Raw genomic sequence first — 9,866 nt, forward strand, 5'->3', positions numbered from 1 at the left:
CAAAAATCCATAATTGAATTTCTTAATAAAGAACAATTTAAAATTTATTTTCATATGATTATATACATACATACTAGTGTTTTTAGCCGGTTTCGCTCGGTATTTGTAATATAAACCGCTTAAACATGCCCAATCTAATAGTAAACATTTTATTAAATTTATTTGAATAGTTTTATTTTATTTAAATTTATTTGAATAGTTTTATTTTATTTAAATTTATTTGAATATTCATTTGTTTTTCTACGAACCAAAAATAGTAAGATACAAATTCTCTTTCAAAATGATATATTAGAGAAGAGATGTAAATGTAGACAAATAAAAATTATTTATACTGAATATACACGTTTTTCCCTGTCAATTGTGATTTTTTCGATTATCCGGATTTTTCACTATCCGGACTACCTTCATCCTCAATTAGTCCGGATAATCGAGGTTCTACTGTATCATTATCATTTAAAACCATGCATGAAGGTTTCTCTAAAACGCTTTCTTTCGTCCGTGTTTTGAGGAACTTTCATCCATATCATCCCACACTTTTTTTTCTTATTTCATACATCCATCTTCCTTGTGGTCTTTTTTTCACCTTTTATCATTCTTTCGAGTACCATTCCATCACTTGTTTTGTCCATATATTTCATCCATTCTTCTAGCTACGTGACCTACCCATCTCTCCACTATGGAACTACACTTGTCATACCTCTCACCTACGTATTTCGTTTCCTATCTCTCCTCGTTATGCCGAGCATACCTACAGCATTCCATACTTATTTGAATACATTAGACTTTGTGTAACATTTTTGCGTTCAATACCTACTCAAGTTTCACATCCATGCGTCATTAATGGCAAAATACATTTTATGAAATAAAGCTTGAACTAAATGGCTTGAAGGTTTTATGCCTTAAAAGGACCCAAGCTGCATATTCATGTAAATGTTCAAATTAGTCAAAAAACAAGTTAAAGCTTTACCAATACTTTGCTAATCGACCTGGTACTATAATTGTGCAAAATAAATTACTGTAACACAAAGTAAATAATGAAGCAAAGCGATTATAAAAAAGTCCAAAGTAACATTTTACAGCATCTCACTGCTCAAATGAACTTGAGAGAGCATAATTAAAGATGATTAAAGGAAGTAAAACTAGAATTCAAAATAATGACTAGATTTTAGCTCGAGCAATGTTTCAATGCCAAATTAATATATTAGTGAATTAAAAAATAAATATGTTTTTACCCGGCTTTGCTCGGTATTTCTAATATAAACCGCTTAAACATAGCTAATCTAATAGTAAATATTTGATTAAATTTATTTTGAATAGTTTTATTTGTTTCTTTATTAAATTGAACGTCACGGATTTTACGAATCAAACAAACATACATACATACAAACTCTCTTTCGAAATTATATATTAGATGAGAGTAAATGAGCGAGAAAAAATTGGCTTACTACTTTTTCAATGAGTTACAAAGGGGTGGTATAAAGAGGCGTATGAGAAGCTAGCTGTCATCGCTTCGATCTGACACAATATTCCGATGTAAATTTTAATGAGTTCGTCAGTGATAAAACTCCTCTAGTTTCATGTCGGAAACATTAGCTTACTTGAATGTTTGCTAATGTTTCTTCTGCTTAGATACTTGTATGTCGGTAAGATATCAAAACGACCTAAATAATGGAAGTGGTTCAAAATCTGATCACAATTTTTTGACGGGCAAGCATGTCACCGAACTAACAGAGTGAAGTTGTAAGAAAAATGGCGGTTCTAATACAATTTTATTGGAAAACTATAACTAGAAAGCTGTAACTACATATAATATGGTCGGATTCGTTTGCATTATACATACATATTACAATATTGGATGGATTTCGTCAAAATGCGTATCGCGGATATTCATTCCCTCTCGCTAGATTTCCGAGTGATAAGTCTACTCGATTTCCATCGCAAGATTGTTTAGTATTCTCTCTCGCCCGCATATCGGGGCAGATTGAATCCGTTCAAATTCCTGCGAGACTCATCCCTCAAACTGTTCCGGAGTTACGACCTTTCGACACCGAGACGCGTATCGAACGCAAATTGAATTTCGCATCCTGAGGCCCGGTCGGTTACGTACTGAATACATATTACATACATATATATGTCCGTACGTACAACGATTATAAGGCAAAAGTTTTTCGTGACTGAAAAACTGGACGGTTTATTGTCACGCCAACAACGTGACAATGGAATTGTCGTTCTGAAGCATCATCGTCGTCGTCATCCTAATCACGCACCTTCGACGAATCGGAGACCAGCACCAGTTAGCACCGATGCATCGATCGATGAAGAATTTTGATTTGTTTCTGGTTTTAGAATTATTTTTTATATTATTCTAATTATTTAGTACTCAGATTTATAAACGCACTCAAAAGATATTAAAAAACAAATTTAATATTTTAAATTTTAGATAAATATAATGTATAAAATAGATGTGAGCTACTGTTCTTGAGAACAAAGACACTTTTCTGACATATTTCTTATGTAAAATGTTCAACTTCAGCGCATTTTTCACAATAGTAAAATAAATATAGGGAATGAATCTACTTTGTTTTATATGCAAATAATTAATAGGAAGATATTATATCTATTGAAAAAAACGAATCTGCACCGCATTTTGACATTCAATTCACATATACATATGTATGTAGGTAGACTGTTATTTGATATGAATTTTGAAAATTTGTGAATAAAGTCATACAGAAATAGTGTTTCTGGAACTGAAAATTGGACTTCCGCCATTGGAACTATAATATATTAATATATAATATATAAATAGAACTATAATATATAATATATTATAACCCATTGAACTAACCCACGTTTGATTGAATTTTATGAATTTGTACTAAATGCTAAAAATTTGCCTAAGATTAATTGAACTTATGTACATATGTAAATAAGAATGAAACGTTTTACACGAATACAAGTATCGGAAAGGTATTCTTGAAGTGATAATAACATAATATATGTAAATACATAGTATGTATATTTCACAGGCATTGCTCGGATGTGAAAAAAATTGAATGAAAGCCTTTCAACCCCTTCCAAAAACCATCCCTTCCTTAAATTGGATAATATCTATGTAATGTATATGTCACAGTGAAATTATATTTCAAATGAAAATATATTTTCCCTGACGTTTCAGTGAAATCATAACCAGTTAAATTTTCAGGGTTGGTTTTATTCATTTAAGATTTGATTGTTAGGGTTGGTATTAGTTAAGGGCTAGGATAGGTTAGGCGAAGTAAGGGTTGGCCCTATTCAGATTGGGTTGTTAGGGTTAAATTTATAGAGTAAAACGTTGTAAATTCATTGTTTGATACATTTTCACTGCTTGAATTGGTGAAAATATATATTTTCACTTGAAATATGCTTTCACTGTAACATATAGCAGCGTGGCTCGGCCGTTAAGCTTCTGCTTAACACTGAGAGGCGCCGGGTTCGATTCCTTGAGCTGACCTCGATTGAAAAGAAATTTTCTGAGTATATCTGTAGTGCTGCTGGTCAGACCTGGATATTTGTAACTCCAGGTCGATTGTTTCCTATCAGACTTTGCCAATTTTCTCTGATTTCATTGTTGAAACGATTCCCGATTAAAATTTGGCTAAAAATCCTTCCTACCCACTATGTCACCACTATTTGAGTATGATTAATGTAAATATTACAATAAAATGTATCTACAATTCATAAATGTCTCGTTAATTATCGAGTTTAAGTCAGTGTCTCGTAATTTAGCGACTTATATAATAAAAAATGCTGTATTATTTATTATTGGCCAGGAAGGCGCATTGGGGTTTACCTGTAATGTATGTATATCATACTAGCTGAACCCTGCATGCGTTGCAATTCCACAATAACGCGTGCAATTCCCGTTCCCGTTTCCATTCACGTTCCCGTTCCACAGACATTCAATTTTATATATATTTATAGATATATTTGTTGACGTGGGCCATCCGCTTTGTGTTTGTGGTACAGCCCTGAATGGTCAGTACATTCGAGTGCGAGGTAGGCGTGGCGCGATTATTGTCACACTCGCGGCGTGATGCGTTGAAGGCGGTTAAATCGCGTCAGTAAAATCGTAATTTTGAATGTAATATAAGAGGTTTCTTCTCGTTTTTTTTTCACAGTAATCTTCCCGGACATGCATACAACAAATCCTGAAAGTTCCATTATAATCGGTTCAGTGGCTTAGGAGCCTATTCGAGACACACACACACACAGACATTCATTTTTATATATGTATAGAGACATTGATGATCCAAAATTGAAAACTGTAAATTTGCATAATGGCAAAAATAAGCGACGATTCAACTTGGGAGCTACTAACTGGGTCTAAATTGCTCATACATTTGATGTGCTGATGCAGTGCTAATTATCGAGACGTATGTATGCTCGCGGCGTGTGGTGACGTTTTCACTTTTTGGCTTTCGTTGCGCCACGCACTGAATGCATCGAATGCTCGATGATTGGACAAGTCGACGAACGGAAGACGAACGGACCATCGCGGTCGTGTGGGAAACACCTCTGAAAGAAGTCATTGCACAACGTCATTGTGCAAGTGCACTGGCGACGGGAGTGCAACGCCATGCAACCTAGACGTTGCGAAAATAAACGTTCTTAACGCTAGATTAACAACCCTGTGTATGCACACTTGCCGGTGCATGCAATGCATCACCAGAAGAGCTGAAATTAGCACGTGTGTAACAAATTTTAGATGCATTGTAGAGCCGAGTGTTTTCAGCCAATTGTTCGGCAGCTGTAACGAATCGAAACTCAGTTGAAGATATTTTTATTTTATTTTTTATTACATTTTATACCAGGAAGGCCTTACAGGTAAACCCCAATGCGCCTTCCTGGCCAATTACAAACAATGCAGCATTTTATATTACACAAGTTGCTGAATTACGAGACACTGAAAACACGCAAACCATCGAGACATCTATAAATTGTACATACATTCTATTGTACATTAATCATACTCAAACAGTGGTGACATAGTAGGTTTTTTAGCCAACTTTAATCGGAAACCGTTTCCACAATGAAATCAGAGAAAATTGGCAAAGTCTGATAGGAAAAAATCGACCTGGAGTTACAAATATCCAAGTCTGACCGGCAGCACTACAGATATACTCATAAAAATTCTTTTCAATCGAGGTCAACTCATGGGATCGAACCCGGCGCCTCTCAGTATTAGGCAGAAGCTTAACGACCGAGCTATGCTGCTGGCTAAATATGTATATGACTATATACATATATGACTGCAAACAGGGGCGGATCGTGACTTTAAAAACAAGTGGGGCACGAGAAAGCTAAACTTGCCCCCCCCCCCTTGGTTATAATTACTGTATATAATATTATGTAATATATTATAATTTTTTTACTGTATATAACATTATACATATACTATATTATATATATTTTAATTACTGTATATATTATAATCATATTTTTCTGCTTTTGCTTTTTTCTTTTTATTTTATGCATGTAATTGTATTTTATATTTTTGTTCGTCTCTTTTTCAAATGTGGGCCATTGTGGCGCATTAGGTTCTTCCTGTAATGCCACAATAGTCCAAAACTATAAATAAATAAAATAATCAGCGGCGTGGATTAGTGGTTAGCATACTATGCTTTTGAGCAGAGTGGTCACTGGTTCGAATCCAACTAGAGTTCCGCTGCTGGCCAGACCTTTGTTTGCGACTACAAGTCGATCGTTTCTTATCAGAGTTTGCCAATTTTTCTGATTTTCTTTGAAACGGTTCCTATAAAATTGACATCTCTTGCTAATCTCAAGTTATTTAGCGTCTTGAGGTTCACCAATTTGATTATTTAATGCTGCAAACAAAATGTCAACCTTTTTTTTTTGCTATCTTGCTTTGTAGGACAATAGTCATTGACAATAGTGAACCATTTTTTGTGGGCAAATGCAACTTGTATAAGGCTCTTCGTATAGTTGTTTTCGATTTAGAAGAAATATGAACCTATAACCTTCCGTAACGACATTACTTATGTACTACAAATACATATATATATGTATAGTGCATTGCTATATAAATCTTTCAGCTTATTAAGGCTTAAGTATGATAAATATATATAGTACATGTAAGTATTTTCCGGTACCGCAGTAATTTTTGATGTTTCCAATGTGTAGAAATCAAAATTTAAGACGGGTCACACAGGTTTTCCACAAGCGCAAGGCAAAGGATCAACCTTATTACCGAACATTACATTTATCTACCGCCATTTCGTTTTCTCTCATTTTCTTTTTCGTTCTCATATTTTTTTCTCTTCGTTTTCAGTTCAACTGCCGCCATACGTACTTATAACCTACAGCGAGATGAAAAAAAAAAGTACATATACGATCAGATATAGTCACAACCCATCTTTTACGACTCGGTCGGTAAATACGTAATCGCACGAAAAACTCTTTGCCGATTTCGAATTGTGAGGATTTGTCGTTAATTATTGCCGACCTGATCTCTATAATTGCGTGTGCAATTACCGTGAAATAATTATACGATCTCCAAACCAAGAGTCGCGAGTTTTAAATGACCGAGCCTTAAACTTTGCACCCACAATATCAGATCGCCATTCTCTACCCACAAAGTTTTATTTATTTTTATTTTTTAACATAGCCACAGTGACATCACAGAGAGCTCTAACGCGTCACTGAGGCCAGTCATACAATCATAAAATCATAATAATAATAACCGTAATCGTAATAATCACAACATTGAAAAATCATTGACATTTATAATTGATAAAATCAACCACTGGCGTTGCTCAAAAACCACTCAACCAGTTTAGCACAGTTTACATTGAAGAGGTCAATTTCACCTGCAACCTGGTTGAGCAGATATATTGCTCTAGATATTTGAAAACGTTGCCAACTTATTTGTACGAGCCACAGGAGGAGAAAACAAATCACGATTCCAAAGGTCCCTGAACTGACTCGGTGCATAAAACTTAAATTCATTACGAACCTGAGGATTGTGTACTATTCCATTGAATAGCTTAAAAAAGTTCTTTCTCAGAAACATAACACGGTGAGACTCAAGTGATTTGAAGCCTAACGCCCCTCATAGATATTTGAGAAACCGTTTTTGGATTCTCTCAATCTTCAATGTATGCGTCATGTGAGTAGGACTCCATACAATGGAAGAGAATTCTAGAATGCTACGTACTAGAGATTCATAAAGAATTTTGTTCGCGCATATGCGAAAAATCCGCACAATGAATCGAATGCTCAAATGCTCAAATTTTCACCTCTCCAGCTGAATCAAGTTCATTGCGAATTTCTCGGAAAAGCTTGAATATCAGTTCATTGGGCATATTATAGCTCAGCTTGTGGATTATGGTGCGATCAAGGATAGATCGGCCAGACTAATGGCGCATTAACTTCGCCCATGCAAAAGCTATCTGCTCCCAACGTCGCTTTCCTCGAACCCCTCGCATTATAAACGCGGCCATTAACACTAGCATAATAATTACCATAATATTATATAATAATACAAGCGATCTTAAACGTACGAACAGGAAAATGATAATGTTTTTATATAATAATAATAAGTGCATTGTATTGAAAAATAAAACTTTAATTATGAGATTTTTACTCGTTCGAATTCAGTACAAACGTAGACAAAGCAAACGTGGGAACGTTTTATACGGTTAGTGGGTCGCTCTTGTACATTTCTTAAATTGCATCATCTCAGATCCGAATAATAATAAAGACTGCATTTTATGTGTTTATAAATGGTTTAATTTGAATTTGCGGTATATTTCCGCAAAAATGTAATCGTTATGAATCGAGCTCGAGTATGTATGTATTATATGTAATGTTACATGAACGATTTCAATAAACAAACTATTGAAATATTTCTGGAATGTTCTGCGAGAATTTTAATGAGCGAAAGTCGACCGGTTGCAAGCTGAAATCTCTACATTTTTCGGACTGCAACCTAAACTATTCAAATATTCGCAGTCTGCTGCCTTATAATATAATATAATATATATATATAAAAGCGGACACGACGTGTATATGTGGGTATGTATTTGGCGGACGCATGGACAAGTATAGAGATTTACAATGCGCTGCACGGAAGCGTACACACGTACATACATCCACGAAGACACACATACACAAACGTTCATTCATCATTTCGAACGGGTGAACGGATTGGATCGACTAGTGTGTAATGCGCGCACTCAACATATATAAATTACTTTATGTGCGCGCCTATAAATTACTTTACATTATATTTATATATACATATGTAACATATAACTTTAATTTAATTCGTGTATCGATTCCTTTCCGAAACCACCCGTTGAAATCAACGGACACAACACTAGTAATATATATATAAACGGACGTGGTGTATGTTGTGGGTATGTGGCGGTTGCGTGTACAAGTATGGAGATTTCAAAAAACAAATTTTAGAAAACCAGGAATATACTTTATGCATAGAGATGTGTCGTGACAGCCGATCGTGTCGAGGAGACGCGGGGAAGTGAGGGGGTATGGCGCGTCTAACATGTGTTCCTGAGATTGAGCGTCTGGGTTGGAACGGGTGGCGTCAGCGTCAGATGCGTGGGAGCGTATAAGAACGAACACACATCCACGAAGACACAGACATACATTCAGTCATCATTTCGACGTGGGCAAACGGCCAATAATACGCACGCGCGCTTATAAATTACTATACATTATATTTATATATAACATCATGTAATATTATTTTAATTCGTGTATCAATTTGTCCTTTCCGAAGCCACCCGTTGAAATCAATGGGCACAACACCATCAATAATAATAGAAACAAAAACCTCAAACCAAACAGATAATGGACAGTCAGAGCTGATGAAAAAGAGAATAAAATAAAATAACAAAAAAAAAACAGTGAAATAAAAGTTCTGAAAGCCCACGAGAACCGCAAACGCCGAAAAGTCCAAACTGGATCCACAAATCAAAGGGTGGAAGCGAAAGTTTTAAGTTACTTACAGACCCAAACATACATAGAATGGTCAATATATATATTATTATACATTGCTACTGTACAAATATAGTTTTGCGGTTAGAGAAACGCTAATTGCGCATCTGAATCATTATTTGCACAAGTGTACTGTTATACGTAGAAGGGTTTGTTGCACCACTTGCAAACTCGCCTTGCACAAGAAACGAGTGATTTGAATCGCTATGTTTATTCTGCTGAGCCATCTTCTAAACCGCATAATTTCGAATTACCGTTTTGTATTCGCTTCAATTCCGACCACTTTTGATTAAAGCGATAAATTAATCGTGGAGTAATTTGATTAACCGGCACTGCGGTGCGGTTCATCTCGCTTCAACCGAATTTGACCGATTTCTGTACGGATTGAATTACACTATCTGTATAATTGTCTATCATCAATCATCGGAACCATATCTTGATGAAGAAAATTAATTAACGTTGAACGATGGACGACCCAAACTGAAACATGACTCTGCAAAGTTAATCAAAACTATGACTGGAAATTTAAACCACAGAGTCCTGTGAAATATGTATGAAATTGAGGCTTGTTAAAAATTGAATTTTTTTTATCATTTTTTTTTGTAAATAATTTAATTTTAAAAAAGGCATTGAAAATATTGAGGTTGCTCAATTAATTACAAATTACATCAAATTAAAATTTGAAACTAATTATGTAATTATCATGTAATGCGTGAAATATTTACCTTGAAGAACTTGATTTTGCATTTAAATATTTAACATAACGAGCCGTTATATTTGAAAATGGCATAAGTCCACTTTTCTTCATTTCGAGCAATATTTCGCAAAACATTTAATATAATGTT

The sequence above is a fragment of the Arctopsyche grandis genome, chromosome 3, assembly GCF_051622035.1.
Source record: "Arctopsyche grandis isolate Sample6627 chromosome 3, ASM5162203v2, whole genome shotgun sequence".
Taxonomy (NCBI): Eukaryota; Metazoa; Arthropoda; class Insecta; order Trichoptera; family Hydropsychidae; genus Arctopsyche; species Arctopsyche grandis.